The sequence below is a fragment of the Pelodiscus sinensis genome, chromosome 2 (genome assembly GCF_052426305.1).
Source record: "Pelodiscus sinensis isolate ZL-2025 chromosome 2, ASM5242630v1, whole genome shotgun sequence".
Taxonomy (NCBI): domain Eukaryota; kingdom Metazoa; phylum Chordata; order Testudines; family Trionychidae; genus Pelodiscus; species Pelodiscus sinensis.
This window is the reverse complement of record NC_143053.1, coordinates 180,115,839-180,143,319: the sequence shown is the minus strand read 5'-3', so window position 1 is coordinate 180,143,319 and position 27,481 is coordinate 180,115,839. Positions and strand designations below refer to the sequence as shown.

Genomic DNA, 27,481 nt, shown 5'->3' with positions numbered 1-27,481 from the left:
CTACTCCGTGCCACGTGTAGCCACAGGCACGGTGTCCGCACTAAGGGGGATTTAAAAATGGCAGCACCCAGCAAGATGCAAATGAAGCCCAGGATATTTAAATCCCGGGATTCATTTGCAACTTCGAATGCCTACATTAGCCACCATAGTTCGAACTAGAGTGGCAGTGTAGACATACCCTCACTGGCTACTGTCTGATGTCCAGGGCAGTCTTTGAGCCTGAAGCAAGTCTCATGTTGATTAAATCAACTCCAGTGATGCTTGCTTGCCGAGGGTGCACATTTGACTAGATCGACTGGAATTGAAATACCTTAGAAACAATGAGTAGTCCTGTGGCAGCTTAGGGTAAGCCTACACAGTTGCGCATAGCTTGAAATAAGCTACGCAATTTGAGCTATGCAAATTGCGTAGCTTATTTCAAGATAGCCTATTTCAAAATTTGGCTCTCTCTACACAGTGCCAAATTTTGAAATAGATCAGTATTCTGGCATCTGTCGCGAGAATCACAGGTCCGATAATGAATACCCAAGGGGGGAAGGACAGAGCCAGGTAGACAGTTTTATCAAATAAAAAATATTTATTTATGACAGAGGTGAATTTATAGTATTTATTCTAAGATTTTTAATAGACCGTGTTAATAATGAATTTACAGTTTTTATTATATTTATTCTATGGCTTCTAGTAAAACGTGTCAGAGATATAGGGATGGGAATGGCAAGGGGAATAGTCTCTAATCTTAAAATATCCAGCTACAGTAATTAAATAACAGTGATAACTACAAACTCTTATGTACTACCCAAAAACAACTACAACACTAAGCTTATACAACAGGAAAAAATCAAATCATACATTACATACCAACTTACACAGCACACGGAACATTTCACAGATATCGGTTCAGTTGCGAAGGCCTTGGTTACGCCCGAGAGTCGGGGGAGGTGGCTGGTCGGTTGATCAGGCCGGCAGCGCTTTGAAGTATACGAGAAGGCACACGCACGGTGGTACGTGTGTTGCGAAGACCTCCTAGAGCAAACTGTGCCATGGGTATTTATCCCCAAATCCGCACATCGCTTTCCCGCGCTTGCATATTACCATATATGGCCCAATGGTCACCAAGTGGGGGGTCTGTGTCCCAGGGGTTGGGCCGAAACTGTGCAGGTTTCATGCGACCAGGTAAGCCCCGCAGTTCTCACACCAAGGTGATGGGTGGGAGAGTCTGAGGCTATTTTCCCCTTTTCACACCTTTCCTTTTTCTAAAGGCAATGGTATGCAGAAAGGGTGTGGCCGGTTTCTCTCAAGGAGTACTGCAGAACAAGAGCAGCCTGGCCAAACTTTTTTACTGGGGGGGGGGGGGGGGGGGCAGTTTCTTTTCTCTTACAGCATCTTCTTTATTCCCCATGCAACAAAGTTTACAGAAAGCCGGAATAAGATGCCTGTTATTTTGAATCTATTTCAAAATAACAGGTGTGCTGTTAAGACGCGCACAGTGCTATATTGGGATAACAGATGCTATCTCGAAATAGCACCACTGTATAGACGTACCCTTAGAGATTCTTAAAATATGTATATATAGTATCATGAGCTTTTCTGGGCAAAACCCACTTCTTATTCTGTTCAAGCTCTCTGGGACAACTGAAATCAATAATAAGATATGACAAGCATCAATGCTCAGGAATAAGTCATAGACTGACTTGCTGAGCCAGCCTTAACATACAGGGATCCTCTTCTGTATATCTGACCCTACTCAATGTTAGTCTCTCCATTTACTCTTGGTTCCCCTCTGTCTTTCTGGCTGCCCTCTTTCTTTCTCTCAGTTTACTCACACATGGAGCTGTTCTGTCCATAGGACCAATCACGGCAGCTGCCCCAGGCCCTGTGCTTTTGGGAGCTCTGTGCTTTTGGGGCCCCCATGGTGGCCTCTCCAACCATCCTATGGGACCTGTCAACAGCAGCTGGGGTCACTTTCCCCACTCACCATACAGGCATCAGGAGCCAATGTGGCCTGGAAGTCTGTTCTGTCCCACCCCACCGCTGTCTCCCAGCCACTGCACTCAGCTTCTCCATGGTGATGGAGGAGCAAGACACAGTGGGCTGGGAGGGCAGAGCTGTGGGGCAGAGAAGGCTACCAGGCTGCTCCAGCTTCTGCCATCCATGTGGTAAGTGGTGGGGGAGTGAACCCTGCTGCTGCTGTGCCAGGCCCCTGTTATCCCCAGGCTGCGATGCTCAGGGGAGGGGATAAAGGGTGTGACGGGGGCAGGGAAAGGAGTAGCATGGGGGTAGGGAAGGATAGAGGCCTGTGGGGGAGGGGGGGTTGCTCCAGGCCATGGGGCTCATTGGGACAGCGCTGCTCACAGACTTTGTGTTTCTTTCGGGTTATATCTCTATTGCAATTAAAACCCCACAGCTAGCCCATGCAGGGCTCAGGCTAAGGGATTGTTAACTGTGGTGTAAATGTTCGGGTTTGGGCTGTAGCCTGGGCTTCACCCCAAACCCAAATGTCTGACTAGAAGGGATAATTGGAAGATTGTGCTTCATCCTATTGGAGTCAGAGCTAGTCATCATGATCCATGCTTTTGTGATCTTCAGTCCTGATTATCTTATTTCATTATTCCTAACAATAAAGTTGCCTCCCTGAAAACACTCAGATGGGTACAGAATGCAGCTGCATGCTTGTTAGCAACACAGGTCACCAAAAACACATCACCCCAGTGCTTCCAGTCAAATTCCAGGTCTTGATCTTGATATTCCTTCCACTTTCTTCTATCTTGTAGTTGTAGAGACAGAGAAAAGCTTTGATTCCATAGAAGCTAGTAAAAAGCTTCTCTTTTAAAATGGAATCATTGCAGTACATTGTTTTTGTATGGTCCTTTCTTACTGGTGTACATGTCATTTTCCTGTATATTCACAGAGCCATTCAAAAAGATACACTGCCTGATTGGTGTCAAGTTCTTCTCCCACCACCTTTCATTTTTATATTAAAAAAGTAGCTGCACAAGCAGGTCTGAATGAAAGCTGTAGATCCCAGCTGCCCATACACTGGAAAAGTTGGTATCAGAACTCTATGGGTCAGACCCATCTGAAAGGAGTAAGAAATCTAAGTCAAAGGTATTTTAAAGGAAATATATGGGTGTTTAAGTAGCCCATCGCCACAGATTCTAGTCAGGGGGTGCAATGAGGCTCCGATTTTTCACTAGTCCTTCTTACCCATGTCTCTTACCGTTTCTCACTCAGTACCCCTTCTCTCTCTTTCTCCTCCACTTCCATTAGAAATTATTATTTGTAAAGCTCCCACAATGCGAAAGTTGCTTTGAAGACAGTCATGAGGGAAATGTCCCTGCCCTGCACAACTTAAAACTGAAATGTCTCACTTATTCCTATTATTGTTCACTTTTCTGTCATTCTCTCCATCTCCCACTCCCTGCCACCACCTCAGATATGCTGCATTGGCAGTAGATGCATTACTTAATACTAGAACAGAAAGATAGGCGAAGCATAGGGGAAAGAGCAATGAGAAGGAGAAAAGTAAATCATCCTTCAAAAAATGTTCTATGGCAGGCTCTAGCATCCATGGTGACTGCCACAGCTTTAGAACTGTGTAGAGCCAAGAATAGAAAGGATCAAATTGAGTTTAATACAGTCTCTTTTAGGTTTCATAAATACTGTACAAAGCATTAGTCAGTTACAGGCTATTCATTCCATGACTGTGTAGTATTCATTAGAACCAATTATACAGAAATGTTGTTCAGGTTACTAGAATTATCCTTTAAAATGGCAGTTTTCCCATGGAGTTCCATGGGCATTGGATCAGTCTCTCAGACTCCACAAGGATCTTTAACTTCCATCTGGACTGAGACCAGAATTAGGCTGAATGGATCTTAGTTTACATCTCATTTAAAGTATGTGCTTTGGCATTAGTTCATCCTGTGACAAACATTAGGTTGTCATTTTAACTAGTAATGTTCTGAATGTATATATTTCACTAAGCAATGGAGCGCTAGCATTTTTGACCTTTTAAAGTGACATAAAATATGTACCAGCTTTGCTATTTTAGAATGCAACAAAGGCAGCCAGTTCTACAAATCTGAGAGCGCCAGTTTCAAATGGTTTGCAGTATGTATTTATTGCCACTATATATACACATGTGGACGCATACATATGAATAGTCTCTCTCACATCCATCATCGTATTTAAAAGCCAAAAACTAGTCATAAACATTGCAGAATTGAATGAAATGGGAAAGAAATATAATGTGCCTATGGAAATCATTCAATTTCTATGTCTAAGACCTTCCTGAATATAAATAAACAATACTTTCATCCATAGATTTCAAAGCTCTTTACAAAAATGGATAAGAATCATTCTCTCCATTTTACAGTTGGAAAAACAAAGAGCAGACAGTTCAAGTGATCTGCCTAAGGTCACAAGGAGTAAATGAACACAAGCATTTTTCTCCCAAGTCTGCCTGTGTTTTTGAGAGAGCCTAGAAGAAGATGGCAATCAGCAACTTTTTCATCTGAAACTTTTCAGTGTATTGCTAGCCTCAGGCATTCAAAAATTACCAGTCAGGCTTCAATCAATCATGAGATTAGCTTGAAGTTTATTAGATTTTTTTTCAAATATTGGTTGAACCTTTCTTGTCTGACACCCTAGGGTCCTGACCAGTGCCTAACCAATGAATTTGCTGAACCATGGGAGGTCAATATTGTCTAGCAGTATTACCAACACTTTCACTGCTTACTGGGTTCTTAGAAGACATTTAGAGGTAAATTAGAGCTAAATAACAGCCCAGAACACTGAGCACCAGGACTGATGACTGTAAACAAACTTTATGGGGCCATAGGAAACTTGACCACATCCATGATAGGAGACATCTGGCTAACTAAAATCATGCTGGATTATGGATGTTGACAGACCAGAGTGTGCCAGACTAGAGAGGTTCAACTTATAATAAATTTTGGTTGTTTTTCTTTGTCTTCTGGTACCTGAGAATGTAGAGTACATTAAGGCCGTGTTTTTCAGCTTTTCTTTGCAACCATACAGGCAAGAAACATAGTTCATTTTTTAAAATGAACGCTAAAGGTCACAATTTCATGACATGGAACATTAAGAAAAACATCTAATCTTGCAAGACTCCCTAGAAAAATCACCAGAGCAGACAACTCTGTGCTAAGAACACAGTAATATCAGGCACATGATTAATATTTTTGTGGAGAATATTGATTTCTTTGCCTATGGAAAATAGACTTTATATTCAGCACCAGCAGCTCCCAATGGCTTCAATTGGATTGATTCAGTGTCTCCAAAATGTTCAGTGCCTCCAAAAACTAGTCCATTTGGGACTTGTCCAAGACCACCCAACTTAGCGGCAGAGCTGAAACTATATCTTCGGTGTGTTGGCTCCTCATGTGTTACTTGAACCACTAGATGCATGCAATGTAATATGGATATTAAATATACATGGCTCAATCCGGCTTTCTGTGTGAATGAAGGGACTATTCTCCCCTTAATACATGCCAGTTCCTTCTGTTGTTAATAATGCTGCAGGAAAGTATGGTCAGTAACGGGAGAACATACCTAAGGCTGTGATCTTGCACACAGGACCTCTGACAAAAAAAAAAAAAAAAAAAAAAAAAAAAAAAAAGGCCCCTCTTACATGCCTCCCACTACAGGATATGTTCCATAAACCTATATAGAATAATTCATACAAACCCATAGTAATTTTCTTTATAGAAAATTCCCATGCCCATGAGTCTCATTCATCATACAATTTCATTCACTGTTTCTTGTAATTCCAATCCACTTAAAACAGTATTTTAAATGTATCTAATACTCTGTACTTTTACTTTAGGGAATCAATAGATGGCTTCACAATAAAGCTTGAAAGAAAGGATGCAATATTTTAGAAGTGTAATTAAACTAAAGATTTTTTTAAAGTAAGACTTTTAAAAAATGTATCCACATTAGACAATAGCTAGAGTCATTTTTAAGAGAGCTATTTTCCTTTTAAGTCAAAGTCACTGCCCTTTTCAATTTCTCTTGTTGTTTTACCACTTATTATGTTGAAACATTGTGAAAGGTCTGTCTTCTATTTAAAAGTCAGATTCCATTATCTGGGCAGGAGTTTGAAAAGGTCAGTATTAAATAAAAACAAAAGCTAAAATAACCCCAACAACCCAAACACTCAACCCTAACTAATCCATGTGATATTGAAGGTTTAATTATATTTTAAGAAAATGTGCTGACTACAACATATGGCACACTACTGATAAAGTAATATTACTTATAATAAATTACATTGCAGTAGAACCTAACTCATATGCACTAATCATAGAGAACCCATTTAAATTAATGGTGAGTCTGGCTGGAATTGGCATTAAATGAATAAACACAAAGGAAACTAGGATTGTACATAATGAAATGTACACTGTGCCTTTTACTTTTGATAATTATATCATTCAGTTTTACTTCTATAAAAATACTTAATGTCAGTAAATATTTGGTAAAAAGAAGAAAGTTTTAGTAATAGAGGAACTCACTCTGGCAATGCCTCGAGAGGTCTATAAAGTCTGTATATTGGAGGGTGCTGATTAGTAAGGTTTGCTGTGAAACATATAAGATATTTCAGTTGTTTCATAAAGCCATAACTTCTTTTCCAACAGATAAACATTAACATAGATATGAGACAATACGCCTGCAGGGGGAAAACAAATAGACATTTGAGAACATAAAATACAATCATACATTTTATCTAGTTTTGACAAGGTGGGAAGACGTTCGAGCCAAGGAAATTGCATGTTGTACCAATATATGTGCGTTCTAAAAGGCATATGTGTGTTGGAGCTAGATGGGTAGATTTTGGTTTTGACTGAATTTGGTTTTTAAGGGAAAACATGTGTGTGCCCTGCAGAAGAATATGTTGGTGTGACATTAAAAAAAAAAGTAATCAGGGAACCTAGTTCTTGTTTTCAGCTAACATGACAGCAGAGTCTGGAATAAATTGCTCAGATTTCTCCATGCTACAGCCTCTGGAAGTGTTGCAAAAGCTTTTCCAAGTCTAGAGATTTAATGCTATGGGAATAATAATTTGCCTTTCTAGAATGTCCTTCCACCGGCTTACCTCATGGCATGGTGTAAATATTAACCCCCCTCTGTTATTACTTATATTATATTGTAAACTAGGGAACTGAAGGGAAGAGCAGTGAAGTGGTTTGCTTCACATAGAGTATGTCTACACAGCAAACACACACACTAAAAACAGTGGCAACAAGTCTCTAAGCCAGAGTCAACTGATTCCAGCTCGCAGAGTTTGTGCTATGGGGCTAGGAATAGCCATGTAGATGTTTGAGTTTAGACTGGAGTCCAGGCTCTGAAACCCAGCAATCATAGAATGGGAGTGGGTGTTCCAACCTGTGCTCCATCCCTACTCTGAACGCCTATACTTCTAGTTTTAGCTCTACAGCATGAGCCTGTGTCAGTGGACTATGGTTCTAGGACTCGCTGTTATGGGGCTGAGTTTCTTTTTGGTGTGTAGATTAGCCTAGTGAATCAGTGGCAGAGCCAGGAGCAGCAGCCAAAACTCCTGGGTCTCTGTTCTCTGCTTTAACCCACAAAATCTTAGTTAACAGCCTCCTCTGCAAAATGCAGGACAATGTAGCACTTTAAAGACTAACAAGATGGTTTATTAGATGATGAGCTTTCGTGGGCCAGACCCACTCCCTCAGATCAAATAGGGGAAGAAAATAGTCACAACCATATATACCAAAGGATACAATTAAAAAAAATGAACACATATGAAAAGGACAAATCACATTTCAGAACAGAAGGGGGATGCAGGGGCAGGGGGGAAGGAAGGTAAGTGTCTGTGAGTTAATGATATTAGAGGTGTGGAAAGGTAAATGTCTGTGAGCTAATGGAACCTGTCCAACACATTATCAATAAACTACAGCCTATACTGGAACAGGATACCATACTCCAAGAGGCTCTGGGAGACAGACCCATAGTCTCCTATAGACAACCACCTAACCTCAAGATGATTCTTACCAACAACCACAGGATATACCACACTAATACCAACCCTGGTACCTTCCCTTGCAACAAATCCTGTTGCCAGCTTTGTCCACATATTCATTCTGCTGATACCATTATTGGACCTAACCAAGTGAGTTATAAGATCAAGAACACATATTCCTGCGCATCCAGAAATATAATTTATGCTATCATGTGCCGAAAGTGTCCGTCTGCTATGTACATTGGACAAACGTCTCAGACACTTCGCCAAAGGATTAATGCCCACAAAACAGATATCAGACAGGATAACAAAGAAAAAACAATTTCTTGCCATTTCAACCAGAAAGGACACTGTCTCAACGACTTAACTACCTGCATTCCGCTACAAAGACCTTTTACATCTGCACTTGAAAGGGAATCCTCTGAACAAAGATCCCAACTACTTTACCCATTACAAAGATAGCTTCCCCAATTATCACCTCTAATACCATTAGCTCACAGACACTTACCTTCTTCCCTCCCCCCCCCCCCCCGCCCCTGCATCCCCCTTCTGTTCTGAAATGTGGTTTGTCCTTTTCATATGTGTTCATTTTTTTTAATTGTATCCTTTGGTATATATGGTTGTGACTATTTTCTTCCCCTATTTGATCTGAGGGAGTGGGTCTGGCCCACGAAAGCTCATCATCTAATAAACCATCTTGTTAGTCTTTAAAGTACTACATAGTCCTGCATTTTGTTTCAGCTACACCAGACTAACACGGCTACATTTCTATTACTAGCCTCCTCTGCCTAACTCTAACTCATGACCTAGCTTAACTTCAGAGGAGCTTATGATCCAATCTATGTCATGTCTCATTCTCCTATGTGAAGAAATATGTCACTGCATCATAATTTCATTAAAACTATGTTTGCTGGGATAGTCTTGTGAGACATCACAAAACGAAGGATGACAAATCTCACCTCTTGTAGAGAAAAATGCAAAACTCTTATGTTTCACTGTGCTTTTGCAATGAGTGAAACAATAACATCCCACGTGTAGAAGAGAGAGAGGAAAAGAAACATAAAATATAGGATACTTTTGGAAACTTTCTCTGACTTACAAGGCATTCAGGGTATGTCTACACTACCACCCTAGCTCAAACTACCTAGTCCGAACTACCTACTAGGCTTCCTAGTCCGAACTACCTAGTCCGTGCCGCGTGTAGCCGCGTGGCACGGAGTCCGCACTAGCGGACATTTAAAAATGGCGGCGCCCGGCTTTATGCAAATGAAGCCCGGGAAATTCAAATCCCGGGCTTCATTTGCAACTCCGGTTGCCTACATTACCACCCTAGTTCGAACTAGGGTGGTAGTGTAGACATACCCGTACAGTATAAGGCCAGGCCTATACTAGACCTAGAAGGCTGGATTAAGGTACACAATTGCAGCTACATAAATATTGTAGTTGGAGTCAACGTAACTTAAGCCAGGCTTGGCGCTGTCTCTACATTGGAAGGTCAGTGGAAGAAACGGTTCCATTGACTTTCCTTACTCCTCACAAATCAAGGAGTACCAGCACCAACTGGGGGGGGGGGGGGGAGCACCCTTAGCACACAATTTAGTGAATCCTTACTAGACCCACTAAATCAAAAGCCAGAAGATAGATCTTCAGTTCTGTAAGGAGACATGGCTTAAGTGTTAAACAAAAGACAACAGACACTTGTAATGCTGTGGATCAGGAAGTACAAGGAAACAGTAAAATTTATGTTGCAGCTTTAGACAAGCAATGAAATGCAGTTTCATGAATTTGTTTTAGTCAAGGACACTGTCCTGTCTTCTCCTCCTTCAAACCCTTCATCCAGACTCATTTCTGCTGTGATGCCTAAATGATAAATCAGCCAGTTAATAAAGGCCAGGTAACGTGTCAGACAAGGATTGCTGACAGAGGCAGGGCTTCTGAGTTTAGATTGTAGATAGCATTTAGATAGGGGTTCTGAGTTTAGATTTTAATTAATTAGATACTAATAAAAAAACCTTGATTAAAAAAGAAAAGAAAAGAAGCTGGTAATTATCCAATAAATACTGCAACCATTACTCGTATTTAAGGCCTTGTGTGCAGGTAACAAAGGTATGATTTCTAAAGTGCAGTGTTGCAAATGAATTGGTGCGTGTAGATCCTGCTGGTGTGCACTAAAGGTTCCCTAGTGAACATTAATGTGGTGCTGTTAGAAACAGTACAATTTGAACCTCTCTAGTCCAGAACCATCGGAACCAGATCAGTGCCAAACCAGAGAATTTGCTGGGCCATGGGAAGTAAATAATGTCTAGCAGCATTAGCAACACTTTCACTGGGCCCTTAGAAGACAGTTAGGGGTAAATTAGAGCTAAATAACAGCACGGAACACTGGGAGCCGGAACTGGGGGCTGTAAACAAACCTTTCAGGATCATGGGAAACTTGGCCACACCCATGATGAGTGGACATCCGGCTGGAGCAGCCCCTGACTGCAGCGAGGGAGAGGGAGAGCATGGGGGAAGGCATTACAGCCCAATGGTGGTGGTGGGGGTCCTCCCGGGTCGCTCCCTTCTCCCGCTTACACTCTTTTAATCAGTTAATTGGTTAAACAACATGTTTAACTGGATAACCAATTAAACGGGATTTTACATCTCTAGTATATAATACTGTCATGAGTAATGTATGTAATAAACATTCACATTATGATAGACACAAAGAGAAAGTCTCCAAATCCTCTGATTTTGGACATACACATAAAACTCAAAAATTACTAAAAACAAAAACCAGTCCTGAAACATGAAATAAACCCTGACTACCAGAAACCCAAGATATAGAAAAATGGTAAAGTTTGGAAAAATTGTAAGCAACTGAAAATAGGATCTTATAAATGGGAAGAGTCAGCAATCTTAACAATATATGGTGCTACCCACCCTGCCTGTAATTATTGTATTCCACTTGTCATCTTAGATTATAAACTCTTCTGGACAGGGATAGTGCTTTTGCATGTGTCTGTACACTGCCTAGAAAAATGGGTCCCTCAATATTAATTGATGTCTCTGGGAGCTGTTGCAATATAAATATGAATAACAAAAATAATAGCAATAATAAAACAGGTGAATTAGCCCTGCCTACATTTAGTGCTACTGCTGCTATAACTTACGCATTACAGTGTGGAGCATTCTTAAAAGAATGAAGAGGTATAGGAATAATGTATTGAAATGAATACCTTTACTCTACATCACATAGTGCCCATTAGAAGACTTTTATGATTACATTACTAAGTGCTTTGTCTTCAAACAGAGACTTCTCTGGCTTTTCCACCCATAAGCAGAAAAAATACTCACCATACTCATTATCAGTCTCTTGGCTATGGCTTTCTCTCTGATGTACAGCTGCTTTACTTTGGATCTTAGCTCCAATAAAATCTATTATTGTAATCTTTCTATAACAATGTCCTGTAATCTCGAACTAGCTGATACTTTGGATAGTGTTTTATTAATGGGCTGAGGCGGATCGGTAGCTAAAAATCTGGTAGAGTAGCCTGAATTATTTGTTTTGTGTATATGTTGAGTTTAGCCCCTTTTTGATTAGAGAATAATTTTCTAGTAGCTTAATGAATAATTTTCATTCTATGTGGGTTTTTTTGTGAACTGTTTGCTTTGTCTAGTTAGTGAGTGATCACGTGGTATTGATTCTGCTTTCTGAACATTTTTTAAGCAGCTGAATAATGAGTAAGAAAGAACAACAAAAAATAAATTTATGGTACAATCTACAAAATGAATGAAGTTATCGAGTAAAAATATGGATAGGTTTGGGTCTTACAATCATTGTCTGAACACACAAGAGTTGTCCAACACTTGCAATGGTATGAGTCCACAGATCATTGCAAACCTGGTTCAGCACTTATTTTCAAGTAAATACTCAAGAATCGTTTTGTAGAACCATTTGACCAGTTATACAGAGCTCTCAAATGATCAGGCAGCAAGAGGCAAAATGAGTAAAGTACAGATTGATGGGGAGAGGGGCAGGAAAAATACTAGCCATTGTGTAGGTAATACATATTTGTGTAAAAGCTTTAAGGGACAGTTTTGATATTTTAGGTACGTACAGGATCAGATACACATTTCAGATACCATGTGAACGTAAATAGTTGAGGTGAGACAACATTGGAGTGCATCTATATTTGTAATATAAGTGTTATAATAGAATCATAAGGTTAGAACTTAGGGAACCACATGGGTTATCTTGTCTAGCCCCTTGCCAAGATGCAGGATTTAGCTCTCAGGGGCTATGTCCACCCAGCAGCATTATTCTGAAATAACAAAGAGCGTGTCTACACTGCAAGCTATTATTTCAAAATAATGGGAGTTGGAGGACTTCTTATTCTGAATCCTGTAACCCTCATTTACAAGGAGTAAGAGAAGTCAGAGGAAGAGCGTTCTTCCTTCAACTTCCTGCTGTGTAGACATTGTCAAAAGCCGAAATAAGCTATTTCAACTTAAGCTACGCAATTGACGTAGCTCAAGTTGCGTAACTTAATTTGACTTTAGCCCTGCTGTGTAGACTACCCAGGGAGACTTGTAACATGAATATAGCTCTGAACGTTTGTTAATTAAATAGGTTTGAAAGCAAAGAAGACTCCCAGATGCTATTACCAGTATCACACAGGAATGTTTAGTTGCTCTTTACCGACAAATGCGATCTGTTAATAAGTTACAATGGAGAGGCATGTGCCATCCATCTCTAGTACTACAGGGTCATCAAGGGGAACCCCTCCAACAACAGTGATCTGCAGAGTGGATGGAGGGGGAATGATGTGACCACTGACAACTTGCTTTCCCTCCCACCCTACCTCTGTAGGGGCAGGATGTTATGGAAAGAGGAGCTGCTTGCAACTGGGAAAAGGATTGAGTTTCTGTCTTCTGAGATCTTCAAAGGAGAGTCTTTCTAAGATTAGGATTTTTCCCTATTTGCACTGAGAATCCCTGACCCCTGCCAGGCTCCTACTTAGCTCCCTCTTCTTTCTGTAGCATGAGCTCAGTCAAATTTGATGCCCCTCATACCTTATGCCATATCAAACTTAAAATTGGAAGGCCTCACTGCACAATTTATGCAGCAGACCTGTACTAAATTCTGCACCATTATGCAGCAATATTAATTGATAACAAAACCCATTTGGTAAGCTGTGTGACTCCTAAATCGGAACTGGGGGTAGTGCACAGGGACTGAGCAGTGGCAAAATCAGGGAGTGATTAAGGAAGTAGCTTGCACAGGTTGAAATCCTCTAGTTTGGCACCCTGTGGTCTGGCAATGTCCATGGTCCAGCATGATTTTAGTTAGCCAAATGTCCACTCATCATGGGAGTGGCCAAGTTTCCTGCGGTTCCGTAAAATTTATTTACAGCCACCAGTCCTAACTCTGAAAGTTCTGAGCTGTTATTTAGCTCTAATTTACCCCTAAGTGTCTTCTAAGAATCCAGTAAGCAGTGGAATGCTGCTAGACAATGTTGACCTCCCATGGGCTGGCAAATTCTCTGGTTTGGCACGGGTGAAGTCCCGAGGATGCTTGACTAGAAAGGTTTCACCTGTAGAAGGAAATGGCTGCTATTCAGGGTGTCTAAGTACTGTCTCCTGAGAAGCAGCCTTTTCCTGAAATAGCGTTTTGCTATTTCGAAATAGCGTGTCCACATTGAGTGGACCATGAACCGAAGTTAAGCCTGGCTGGAACCAGTGCCAGCAGGGCATCAGGTTAGGAGTTAGTGGTATGGGGCTGCTGCCTGAGGCTAACTGAGCTCCGTGCTTAAAGGGCTCCTACCTCCACCCCAGACAGACAGTTCTCAGGGTTCCCCACTTGCTTGTCTACCTCGATGAGAGACAGCAAAGCAGTCCTATCTTGGAGTGCCCGCACTCGGGACACCACAGCACTTGGCCACATGGAGCCAGAACTGCCCCTGAGCATGCCGGTGCACTTGCTGCAGATCAGCCCGGCTGCACTTGCTGCAGATTGCCATCCGTGTTCATCGGGGGGCTGTCAGGATCCAGGAGGCCCTGCGGGAGAGCATCCACTCCGAGGAGCCCTCAGAGCCACCCCGGTCCTTCCCACCGGGGGCCTGTGCCCCATTCCTCCCTCATGTCCTTCCACTTACCCCTTCCTAGCCCCCCTTCCTGATGTCAGACAAAAACCACATCTGTTCAAAAATAGAAACTGGGTTTATTGAACAAAACTGGGGGAGAGGAAATGAACCTCTGGGGAGACTGGGAAAAAGAGGTGGGAGAGGGAAAGAGAGAGGGTGGGAGAGGGGAGGAGGAAACCTGGGAGGAGGGAGCTGGAAGGGGGAAGCAAGGGGAAGAAGAGGGAGGGGAAGCTCAGGGCCCAGGGTTTGGGGTCTCACCAGACCAACTTGATTTTCATGCAAACCTGCTCCTGGGTTCACATGTGGCCTTTGGTGGCCAGGCTGGCAGCTATCTTGCCATAGACAGCTGCATTCCTCCGTCTAGTGCGGAGATCATGGACATTGGGGGCATCCCTCCCAAACCTGAATAAGGTCCATGATCTCCACCCTGGACCAGGAAGGTGTCTGCCTTCTCCAGCCCATCAGGCTCCTGGAAGCTGGCAGACTGCTCCTGGGGTGCGGTGGAGGGCTGGCTGCCAGTGGCTTGCTGGCTCATGTTTTGGGGTCACTGGGTCAGGGGCCCCAGTGGCCACTGCTGGCTCTGGGCTGGCAGGCTTGGAGCTGGCAAGGGCACTGTGGCCAGAGTCTACCCCTTTAATGGCTCCAGGGCTGGGGGAGAGGAGAGTAAGTTTTCCTGGCTGTGCCCAGAGAGGCCACCAGTGCTCCCTGGGAAGGGCTGGAGGCCTCCTATTTCGAATTAAGTGTCTACACAGCACTTAATTCAAAATAGCTATTTCGAATTTGGCATTATTCCTCATAGAATGAGGTTTACCAAATTTGAATTAAGCGCTCCACTATTACAAATTAATTCGAAGTCACGGCTGTGCTTTCGAATTAACTTTGCAGTTTAGACATACCCACAGTGCTTCTGGAGATAGGTGATGTGAGGCACAGAGAGGCTGACAGAGTCACACGGTGAATTAGCAAAAAAGGTGAGAGTAGCGCTTGGAAATCTTGAATCGAAGCCCCAAGCTCAAACCACCAGATTCAGCTTTGTTGGTGACAGAGATTTTTAGCCATTACCAGTGGTCAAAGTATCCTCTGCTTGATTCATGTGTGCAGGGTCCTTCCTACCCACATCCTCCCCTTCTGTAGGCAAAAGGGGACCATTCTCTTTTGCGACAGTGTCCCACATCTCAGAACCTCTGAGAATCTCTCAGCACAGTCTGTATTGAAGAAGAGGGATATAAATGGATAGGCCAAAGAGGGTGGGCATGGGTGCTTACTGCAGGCCTGCACAACATATGGCCCGTGGGCCACATGCGGCCTGCAGGGGCTCACTGTGCGGCCCGTGACAACTACGGGCGATGCAGCCCCATCCGATCCACCGGCCGGGCAGAGGAGCGGAGCGCCACTGGGGAGGAGGAAGTGCAGCGATTCTGTTTACCTTAGCTCTGGTGCGAGGAGGCAGGGCGCAAGCCAGAGTGCAGGACGCCGGCAGACGTCAGGATGCTGGCGTGACGTGGTGTCGTGATGTCATGGCTGGCGACCCCCTGGATTCAAACAGGCTCCAGCAGCCCCGCAAACTGGAAGGCAGAAGCCAGGTAGGGGATGGGAAGGGGCTTGTGCTGAGGGAAGGAGGGCAGGTCAGGAGAAAGGGGAAGACTCGAAGGGGCAGGGTTCAGGAGAGATCAATGCCAGGGGGCCAAATGGAGACAATGAGCAAAAGGGCAGGAGGGGAGGTGTCAGTGGGAGGGGGACAGGGTGATGCTGGGAGAGGAGAGGGTAAGGGCATTGGGAGCCGTATGTTGTGCAGGCCTGATTTAATGGAAAAATTCTTAATAAAGTATCACCCCCTCAAAACCTACCCTTGCAGCCTGCAGCTGTTTTCTTTGGAGTAATATGGCCCTCGCCGCTTTCTGAGTTGTGCAGGCCTGGCTTACTGTCACTCCTGGAGTCCCATATTTACCTGGAAAAGTGAATTTACAGGGCTGCTGTGGTCATGTGGGTGTATCTCTTGGCATGGATCTGTAGAACCAGGCTCCCCACGGAGTTGGGGGAATGAAGACTACATTGTTAATTTTGGTTGGATATATTCAGGGAAGTTTCATCACATGGCTAAATCTTTCATTCCTGGTGATTCCAAGACAAACCTGGAGCACTAGCAACACTGAAGACTCGAGGTGAGAACCAGCGTGGAGACTTTTTTTTTAGAAACAAACAAAAACAAACAAAAAATGCTACTGCAAACCCCATAAAAATTAGCGGGGAACTCAAGGGAAGATGTACCATATGAAAGTGCTTTTAACTTATTTGTTAATATTGACTAGATTTCCACTTGACAGTGCCCCGTAAGAGTGCAAGCACAGAAATGTATTCTGGTTAGGTGGGATTTACATAAATTGCAATGGACGAAATTCAAATAAAGGCTTTTTATTCCTGCAGAGGACAGGTTCCATAGACCTTGATGCAGCAAAGCACTCACATATGTGCTTGACTGTGAATATGTGAACAGTCCCATTGATTTCCCTCATTTCCTAGAGGAAGACTTACTGTAGCTTGTGCTCAGGAACTCACAGGACTGGGCTCTTGGTCAATAGTCATAATAAAACTGAATCTTCGGTCACTGTAGCCCATAAAAGACAGACTTGTTACATATCAACTTTATAACCATGGGTAGCCACATCTGTGGAGGTGGATATCTGCGGCTCATTTTTGCGGATGAGTATACACATTTTGTACATCAAACCCTGCAAACTTTATACATGCGGGTAGCAGATGCAGATGTCTGCAAATCATTTTTGCAGATGCAGTTGTGGATACCAATTTTGTATCCACGCACGTGGTACTTAGTGAGACTTTCCAAAAGTAACTCCTTTCAATGGGAGTTACACAGCTAGGCCCTTTTGAAAATCCCAGCCAGAACTTGACTGCCTTCTTGGATACCTAAATACCTTTTAAAAGCTGTCCTTTACACACCCTCAGTTCCCTATTTGTAAATTTGGGACAATAATAATACTGCCAAGGATATTGTGGTGACAATTTACACATTTGAGGTGCTCAGATACAATGGGAATGGGGGGAGGGGGAATAGCTAAGTACTTCAGACAGAAAACAAAGTTACAATTTGTTGACAAGTTAATTATTTCTACTCTAGAATAATGATAGTATAGAAATTCCTATTCTTGAATAACATAGTTATACTTTATTCCTTCAGTCATATTGTACTGTCAGGCTGTGTCCAGACTCAGGGGTTTTTTCGAAAAAAGTAGCCTTTTTTCGAAAAAACTTCACCTGCGTCTAGACTGCAGCCGCGTTCTTTCGAAATTAAATCGAAAGAACGCGGCTTTTCTTTTGACGGTGGTAAACCTAATTCCACGAGGAAGAACGCCTTCTTTTGAAAGTGCTCTTTCGAAAGAAGGCGTTCTTGAAAGCAAACAGGCTTTTTAGAAAGAGAGCATCCAGACTCACTGGGTGCTTTCTTTCGAAAAAGCGGCTTGCTTTTTCAAAATTCCGCGTGCAGTCTAGACGCTCTCTTTCAAAAGAGGCTCTTTCAAAAGTATCTTTCGAAAGAGCCTCTTTCGAAAGAGGCTTGCAGTCTAGACATAGCCTCAGTATTTAATCAGCAGTCCTATTGAAATCAACTCAAAGCCAAACATGGCCCCGAATTTGGAACAAGACTATATCACTCCATCGTATTTTTCTAAGAGATTGACTCTTAACTAGGATTCCAAGTCAGACAGGGTTTTTGGTGGTACTCCAAAGATCAGGCCCACCAATGGAGGAAGGAAGGTGGGGGCAGGTTGGAATGTGAACGTGTAGTCAGTTAATCCTTACTGGATGATGCTTACAGGGTAATGGTTAACTGGTTCCCAGAGAGCAGCTCCCTGACCAATGGGCCCCTGTGCAAGGTCACCAGCCAGGAGGAGATCTGCAGGCTGGGGACTGCACGAGCCTGGTTGGAGCAGTCCCCCTCCCAGAATCCCACTTAGTCAGTTAACCAGTTAAATGTTAGATTAAACATTAAAATGAGGAGTAACATTAGTTCGGACTAAGGGCTTTACTTCCTGGTTCAAATCAGCTGTGATTCGAACTAGCGCGCCGGCGAGATCATGTTAATGAAGCACGGGATATTTAAATCCCAGCTTCATTAACTACTTCGGTCATCTCCATTTGCACCCGTAGTCCGAACTAGGGATGCAGTGTAGACATACCCTAACTGATTAATTGGGATATCGGGATTTTACATCCCTAGTGGAAGACAAAGGGGGCAGTTGTTCCTGGCCCATTAAATGCTGGGCAGTGCTCTCTGGGTAGTTCTGAGGCCTGCCTGGAGTGGGGACATGCTCTGGGCTTGCTGCCGCCAGCCTCACCCCATCCACCCAAAGCCCAGCCCCCCTGCCAAGCATGAAGCCTAACACTGTCCATGTTATATATAATACCAGCTTTATGTAGGAGAAGAAAAAATGTGTCCAATAGAAATATACATTTTGAGAAAAGGCCTTTTTGATTTTTGTTGTATGGAGCTACATATGCGAAGTAATGGTACATTTTAATAAACTGGATAATTCTTTTTTGGGGATGGAACATTATGATAAATTGTTATGGACATTACTGGAATCCATAAAATATAGGGATTTATCTTGTAGTTATTACCCTGGCAAAATAAATATTGACAACAAGAGAAGCTTGGCATCTGTAAGGATGTAAGAATCAGGCTCTTAAAGTAGATGAGAAGAACAGAAGAACTAAAATAGACTCTGATACCAAAGCTTTCATATTCACCAAGAAAATGTCACTGGTGGAGTATATAGATCTTTGATTAACTGATAGTTGTAGGTAGTTCTCATTTAGGTCTGGGACATTCTAGGTATACAAAGTCTAGTTTAGGGCCTATTTATGTGACCCATCCTCTTGTTCACCTGAGTAATCCAAATTACTTTTGTAGGACTACTCATGTCCGTAAGCATTGACTAGTGTGAGTAAGGACACCTCATCAGACCTTTTAAGTATATTTTTTTAATGGCTCAAAAATGTGCAGCCAGAGCACAGTGCAAGTAGTGTTTCAGCATCAAGTTTCCCTGCAGGTGCTCACTGGTAAGTTAAACAAAAATACAGATGAAATCTATGCAGTCTTCAGGAAATTAATTTTATAGTTCCCTGTTAAGATACACATATTATTACTTTATTTAGATTACAGAATAACATTTTTTAAGATTACTCAACGAACCAGCAGTATTTTAAAATACACAATATATCATTCTTAGCCTTAATTACATATTCAAAAGCATGCAGGGTGCATCATGGTAATGAAGACAGAAAACTATTTTCCATTAATAGAATGTTAATGAAGAAAAATCAGAACAATTTAGTTCTAAACTTCAACCTTAGTTAAGCTTGTTCACAAGATTTAAGGCAATCATATCTGTATGTTCTTTTTACATGCACAAAGTTAGTCTTCACACTGTAGCGCAAGAATGAAAATGGATAGTTGTATCTGGGCGGTTTAGCTTCACTCAGCTTCCTGTCCTTGTACCCTTCCGGAGCTGCAGTGTGTTACTTGGCATATTTCTTAAAGGTAAACTAGTAACTGGCTCCCATTAACACTGTTTATCAGAGAGGAGAGTAAAATTCTTCATCTAATTCACTGCAGATTCCATAAGATGAACTGCAAATACAATTGCTTTTCTCTGCTATAAAGCAAATGGAAAATATACAAATTTGCATCAGTTACTATTGAGATGTTTACAACCTACACCTTCCCAATTATACATATGCAATACCTCAGTATGTCTTTACCCACAAAGCACTGGAATACAGGTTAGAGATGATTGGTGTAATTTAATATATAGGCATACATTACATCTTCAAGCCTAGACATATCACAGGAGCGTCTTTAAATATATATAAATTTCTATTAGGGTTTTTTAATTGCCTGTTCCACTCTTCTCTACCGATGGCTCAAACGTGCAGGAGGGAGGATGGTCTTTGACAACAGACACACAAGATATTTATAACAACAAGATATTTTCGCTCTGCATTTTGTTTTAGCATGTGGAGAGAATAGTAATTGTACTCAGACTTGAAATGGCGTGGGTTACGCAGTTCAGAGCACAAGCACCTGCAGCAAATTAATTTGTTGTAGCACATTAATTATCTCATAGCTTCTATTTAGGCTGCAGCTGTTGCTATTATGTTAATATTTTTATAACCACTACACACAACAGGTTACGGTACTATTAGAAAATTCTTGGGGTAGGGTGGGGGGGTGTATTTTTTTGAGCAAAATGGGGAACAAAATTAAACACGCAAGCATTCATCAGGCATTTAGCATTCTATTTATTAACTGATTTGAAAGAGAATGGGTAACTGAAATTAGAAAAGAATAACAATAGACAAAGATGGCGCGTGCAGAATTTGTGAAAGCAAAAAAGAAGAAGAGGGAGGGAAAAAAAGAGAGAAAGAAACACCGAACACCGCAGTGCTGGGTGGTGAGAATTCGGATGGGGGTGGGGAAAATGCTGCAGTTTTCATGAAATAATAAGGTGGAAAAAAAGGCATACAAAGAGTAGGTTTTTCATTGTCTGTAAAATATAAACACAGATGAATTCTGTCTTTGGTTTGTTCATGCTTTTCACTCTGCACAGCAGGGATGTTCTTAAGAAGTTGCCCTCTGCGAAATTTCACTAAATGGAAACCGTGGACCCTGCATGATGTGATTATAATCACACCAGCCATTCTTTTTACATAATTTTTTGTTTAAAATCCAGTAATGCTTCTTGTTTTTAAAATCTATATCTATATTTATATGTGTATCTAAAACTGTGCTGTTTTACGTCTCGACAGCAAAGTGCGAACTGAAGGTATAACTGGCTCTATCCCATCTACAAGTCTCAATGGCTCAAAAACAATATGAAAATTTTTAGCTGACAAGAACATGTCTGCTGCCTGCAGTCACTGCAATAGCTCACCATGTTGCCTACTAACCAAAAGATCAAAAATTATCGATTTCATGGCGCTGCGTGCTTAGGATAGGAAAGCTACTTTAAAATTTGCATTATTTAAGAAATGAATTGAGAGAAAAGACTCATGTTTTAAAACACTTTAGAATGTAAAAACGGGTTTATGTTTTAATCTTATCAATGATTTACTATAATTCTATTATTTTTGGCAGCTGGGGTCTGGAAATGATTTTTTTCCGATGAATTTAGGATTTTGCCGCAGTATACATCTGCAGTCCCAGAATCCTCTGGTAAGATAATCCCTCTTGCGATGGGGAAACGCCTTTAACCTTTTCGTGAATGAAAAATCTGCAACCATTTTGAAATAAAAAGAAGGAAAGAATGATCATTTCTAAGAGCTGGAATGATATTTACTCTGCATTGAAAGAACACTGAAAGGAAAACATACTGTAAGCGCTTCGTGTCATTTCAGTATCTAGCTATTGTCTCCATTACTCATATTCTTTCAATGATGACCGTAAATACTTCTAGAGCATGGTGATGATAACCATATTCCATACTGCAAAAAATTCAGAACCAAGAACTAAGATATATATTGTTTCTTTTGTATAATTACAAGCCTGCCATGAATTACTACAACTACGCTGCATACCCAAATGAAAGTTTTCAGAGCAACTCCCATTGAATTTGCCCAGTGGAATCTTTCTTACTTGCTTGTGTGAGAGTAGCCAACTTTCTAGATTGACAAGAGGTATTTACAACTACTTAGCCTTTGCAGCTGGAAAGAAATCAAAAGATTAATTGAGCTATAAGATGTACTGCAAAACTGAACAGCTAGTCCAAAAATAGCCTATTTGTAGGTCTGTTAAATGCAACTCTTATCTGGATGTCTAATATTTTCAGATTACATATTAATTAGGAAAGGTCACTCTAAATAGGAAAATCTGTCCTAATCACAAAAAACAGGCCTGAAATGGAACATTTTTTAAAAAACACCAATTCAGTGTTTAGTGTTTTTGGTTCAGATCACATATAGCATTCGTCTTTCTACAGTACTGACATTTAAAGGGTTACCCAGATGAAAAATAAATGGCTTCTTGTGGATGGAGCTGTGTGGGAGAGAGGAGGTAGGTAGTGCACCTTTGCGTCTATTGTTTTAGTTTGCGCTAGTTTTTCTGCAAGGCTGGCTGAACACAGCAATCACTCACACATTCCTTTAAACTAGGAAGGCCAGGTACATAGTCAGTAAGTCAGACATACATATATATATATATATATATATGTGTGTGTGTGTGTATATATATATATATATATATATATATATTTTAAATGAAAACTTATATTCAGTATCCCATAGATCCTGACAAAATTAAAAAAGAGAACAGAATTGTGGATTTCTGTTGGCCTTGATCATTATTATCAATGATTAATATTATAAAAGCAAAGTAATTTGTTTATTAATTTGGTTAGTAGTTAAGATGTATGTATTTGGTAATGGCAAAGCTTCCATTTTTGTTTGTTCAGTTTTACTGTATCTACTGCTTAATATGCCAATAATCAGGTATTGTGATGAGTTAATGTCTCTGCTGCTAAATCAGTAAAAGACTTTTTCAGTTTCTAAAACATATCTGAAAAATAAAGTTAAATTGCTGCTGGCTTTCACACAAATTAAGGTGGATAACAGAGATGATGCATGTCTCAAGAAGAAAAAACAAAAATGAAATAATAGGCTTTTTGATTAAACAAACTGTGTTGGTCACTAATGATTATTTGTGGTCACTAATAACAATTTCTAATATTTGGAACAACACTTACAGAATGTTCTATTTTATGTAATTTCAATTAGCTGACCAGCTGTTTTGACATACATTTTCAATTAATTTATTAATGTTTTACTGTCTGTCTTCATTTCAAGAAGATGGTGTACAACCAAGATATGTGCAACATTTTGTATCTCATTATTTTATGAGAAAAGCAAACCTGATCAATATCTGAAACTTGGCTAATTCTTTCTTTTTTAAGTATCTGCTAACAGATAGCACTTTGCTTCACTACATCAAAGTTTCTGACTTGTATTAATAAAATATATTTCCCAACTATGCAATAAGCATTACATTACTTAATTATGTCTCAGGTAGAATATTTGAACACTACAAGCATTTTTCTGCCATACCACATGTTTCATCAAAAGTGCAAAACTGTTTTTATACACTGCACATTTAATTTCAATGGAAGAATTTTGTTAAATGGCCAACATGCAGGATTGTGGTGTTGCTAAATTGTTATTTTTTTAGTTTAGCATTTTAACAATATTATAACTTAGTCTGTAATCTGTACAAAAAATGTGCATGGTTAGAAATCAATTACTTTTTAACATGGGAAATCAAAGATTTGGGCCCTATTACTTAAATATATCTTTAATTGTTCATTCTGCTTTGAGTACATATAAATACCATTGCAACTTTTCCTTTACTATGTGTTTTAAGACATAGCTATATTCCAATTGCCTTAGCAAGAAAGGTGACCAACGAAATTTACCTTTATCCGTTTTTTTTTCTGTTTGAGCTGCTCCCTACTGTGATGCGGAGTTAAAAGTTGACGCTGCAAAAACAATGTCAAGGATGTTAAAAAAGGCTAAAAAAGACATTTAAATCATTATCTTTTTAAAATTTAACCAAGAAGTTCTCTTTTGCAGCAAACATGTCTCACTGCAGAAATACACAATGGTCTTGCCAGAAGGCTGTTTGACTTTTTTTTAAAGAAGTCTCCAGTATAGATAACTAACAAACACTTACCAAAAATAAATCTATTAAAATACTAATCAGGTCTTTAAAAAAAAACCTATATATATAATATGAAAGCTTGGGGATTGAGGAGAGAATAAGTAGAGTGATTGTATATTCTCCATTGTTTATTGTGAATTAATTAACTGAAGCCCTGAATTCTAATAGCCAAGACAAAATGTTTCCCTTTTTCATACTGTACCATATTACATTGTATTTTAGAAACATCTGTAATAAAACAAAGTGCTATTACAAGTTAAAGTAAATTGCAATTATAAGACTTACATATAGCTATTAAAGCAATGGCTCTTCTCAGCTATCTCCACCAAACAGAAAGTATCTGGTAAATAGTCAAACTGCTCATTGACTAAATACTGTAAACCAAACCAAATCAAAATGTTAATTGACTACTGCCTAGATACAAAAGTAACTTAGCAACTCTGCAATAAATCTAGTACAGATTAAATGACTAAAAATATACAATCTTATAACTCCTCTTAAACTCACTATAAAGCAACACAATCTGCTGAAGGCATTCTGAGATTCATAATTTAAAACCTCCTTTAAAAGAGGTTCATTCCAGTGGTCCTCATGTCAAAAAGAAGAGCAGTCCACAGTCCTGAGGCCAGAAGCAAACAGACTACTCTTCCTGAAAAAAACCAGACTCCAGCATTCCCTGTCCCCTCAGACCTCAGGGGGTGGGATAGCACACAAAGAGAGTCTGAAAGGTATCTGGGACCATGCAATGTATCAAGGGCATTTAACTGATTCTACTGTTGTTATCAAGGACCCAAAAGAATTGCTTATGGTGAATTTGGCAATAACAATACTTTCCACTGCAGAGATTCTCAGGTGAAAGATACTAACAGTCAGAAATATTATCCCCATTTTACAGAGGGTGAAGTTAAGACATATATGATTCATTTTCCCAAGGTCATGCAGCAAAGTAACTGGGGAGACAAGGAGTTTCACAAAGAATCAAGCTCTTTTGCGGCTAGTATCCAACCTAATTCCCCAAAACCATACTGCCTTGGAAAGCTGTCATAATGCAGAATGAAAAATCCTGATGCAAACTGAATGCCACTAACAGGGCATTTGTGCTAACCTTTGTGCTTAAAACAGAAATATTTTAATGAACAATAGAGATTTCCTCCTGCTGGATGTTGGCCAGATACTGAGTCTCAAACCTTCCGAGAAGAATGTTTTATTTCGCCTGGTTCTTTTATTTGTTTCTTCTGAGATTATTGGGGGATTCTTTCAGTCAGGCATGCAGTGCAACAGTCAGGAGGTATATTTAGCAGCCATATATTAGCTAATGTAAGGACCCCCAGTACTTTCTTGGAGTTAGAGGCATAACGCCCCCTAACTACACATTATGCCTACGGCACATACAGGCTAGGACTTGGGTTTTGGAGCTGGGACAGCTTGTGGGAGAATGGCCCCTCACAGGGCAATGACTGCGAGAAGCAGTCTGAAGATTGCTACATGCCCTAAAATGGGGGGGGGGGTTGAGACCGTTAAAGAGCAATACCTTGAAAGCCCATTGTAACAGTGACATAAGTCTCCCCCAGTTGAGAAAGCCTCTAATGTTGTCCCACCCCGGCTCTGCTCTGCCGGTGCCCCGCTTTACCTGCGTGCGAGGAGTGGGCTGAACAGGGGGAGGGAAGAAGAGGCCGCCTCGCTTCCCCACGTGGCCTCCTGGCACCCAAGAGCCGCTCGCCATTCCAGCCCCGAACCCCACCCCTTGGGATGGCTGAGGCGGAGCCTGGGAGGCTGCGGTGGGACCTAAGGTAAACACGGGGCCGAGCGGACCCAGTGACAACGCGCCCTTAATGACCTGGGCGCCTTGGCACAGGCAACGCGAGAGCGAGCAGCGGGCGAACCACTTTCGGTCCTATGTAGAAGACTTTAAAGTTTAAAGCATCTTCCTTTCCCACGCCAGGCAACAGGCAACACGGCAAACAAAGTCCAAATGTAGGCGGTTGTTTTGTTTGCCTGAAATATACTTTACCGGTGCAAAATCGCGCGTGCAAAGAGACTGCATAATAAGTCTAGCCAGTGCAACATCAAATGCCAGTTTAAAACATCCCGCTAGTGCAAGATTAAGCATACAAAGAAAGAGCCGCTGTGTGTGTATATATATATTTTTTCCTCTGAAGAGCAGATACACGATCAGATAGGAGCAAAAAGAGCTTATGTGAATTACATCCAGTGCAGATACAAAAAAGAGGCACTATAAAAGATATGTGGCTAGTGCAATATGATATACGAAGAAAACGCATATAAAAACTCAACAAAAACACCACTCTGCGTACGTTAAAAAACCTTATTTTGCTACTGCAAAATCATGCATTAAAAAAATGCCGTGGTTTTGTTCTAGCTGTGTGGGTTTTTTTTTTAGAATACACTCTTCATTTGTATCCATGCTCATGCGCTAAATTGTGTCTCTTATTATAGTTTAACTATCTACTTGATATATTGAACATATTTTGCTAGTGAAAAAGTCTGTAAAAGAGTTTGCAATAGGCATGCAGAGGCTGAAGTGGATGTGCAAGATCGTGCATGCAGTGGGAAAGCATGTGTAATTCATACTATTTTCCTGTTTTTAAAACTCCTCCAGAAGGCGAAAAAGTCGAGTTTCTCCCATAAAGCCATTGCATAACTAGATACTTTCTTTGGCAACAGCTTCCTGACAAATATTTATAAAGGAATTGCAGAACGCGTTTCCGCCTACGTGAATGAGTCTCAGTCATAACCACCTTCCCCAGACTCACCGCCACTTTTTTTTTTTTCAAGGAGTGGCGGAAAGCAGGGCACCGTGTGCCTCCAGCCGGGCACAGTGTGAGCGGGACGGGGAGGGGCCGTCGTTGTTGTGTTTTGCAAGCCGCTTTCGGAAACGATCATTTTTTGTTCCCTGTCGCAAATCAGAAAGTTTAATCAGCGGTGCGGGAAACGCAAAGGCGCAGAGGGCTTGTTATTAGCTCTGCGCCCCGCAGCAAGCCTTGGGGGAAACTCGACGCCACTTTCGATAGCTTAGGGGAGTGTAAAAATCCCTCAGCCCGGTCCGTAACTCCTAATTCGTTGGGGGGGGAGGGGTTGAGGGGAACCAGCAGCTGATCCCTTGCCAAGTGGTTACTGCCCCTTTAAGAACAACACGCTGGTGCTGTTCCCCCAGCAGCAACTTCTCTCCCAGGCAGGAAGGAACCAGCCTCGTCCCAACCTCCCGAAGAAGGTGTCTCCGCCGCCCCTCCCCATCCTGGCCTCATCACACCTCCCTCTCGGCTGGATCACTGCTCCCATCCTGCCTTGTTCTCCACAGCGCCCCCGCTCCCGCCTGTGTTCCCAGACTCCCCACCCCCTCCCCCTTGTGCAACTCCGCCCGCCTCCCCCCAGCGCCCTCCGCAGGGGCGAGCTACCTTCGGCGGGTGGCGCACAGCTGCCCTTTGTCTCCCTCCGCCCAGGGAGCCGGGCACTATTTCTCCTCCCCCTGCCCGGGCGCTTGGGTGCCTGTGGAATGCTGCGCGCCGAGCCCGGCAGCGGCGGCAGGATACAGCCTCGCCTCGCGCGCCCTATAAGAACCTCCTTGCGAGCGACGCCATTTTAAGCCTCTCGCTTGGTTCGGCG

General features: G+C 41.7%; 1 long non-coding RNA gene across 4 annotated transcripts; it reads right to left on the bottom strand.

Moving 5' to 3' along the window:
• Positions 1-19,275: 19,275 nt before the first annotated feature.
• Positions 19,276-27,411, bottom strand: LOC102447363 (uncharacterized). Of its 4 annotated transcripts, none has more exons than XR_012901905.2 (5): positions 27,274-27,404; positions 25,389-26,771; positions 24,143-24,231; positions 23,613-23,675; positions 19,276-19,805 (listed from the first exon to the last, which is right to left on the bottom strand). It is a non-coding gene; the product is annotated as an uncharacterized LOC102447363 (long non-coding RNA). The 4 variants fall into 4 exon arrangements; XR_012901904.2 differs by having other exon boundaries at positions 25,488-26,771; XR_016348935.1 differs by lacking the exon at positions 25,389-26,771 and having other exon boundaries at positions 19,276-21,422; positions 27,274-27,411.
• Between the last annotated feature and the right edge of the window lie 70 nt (positions 27,412-27,481).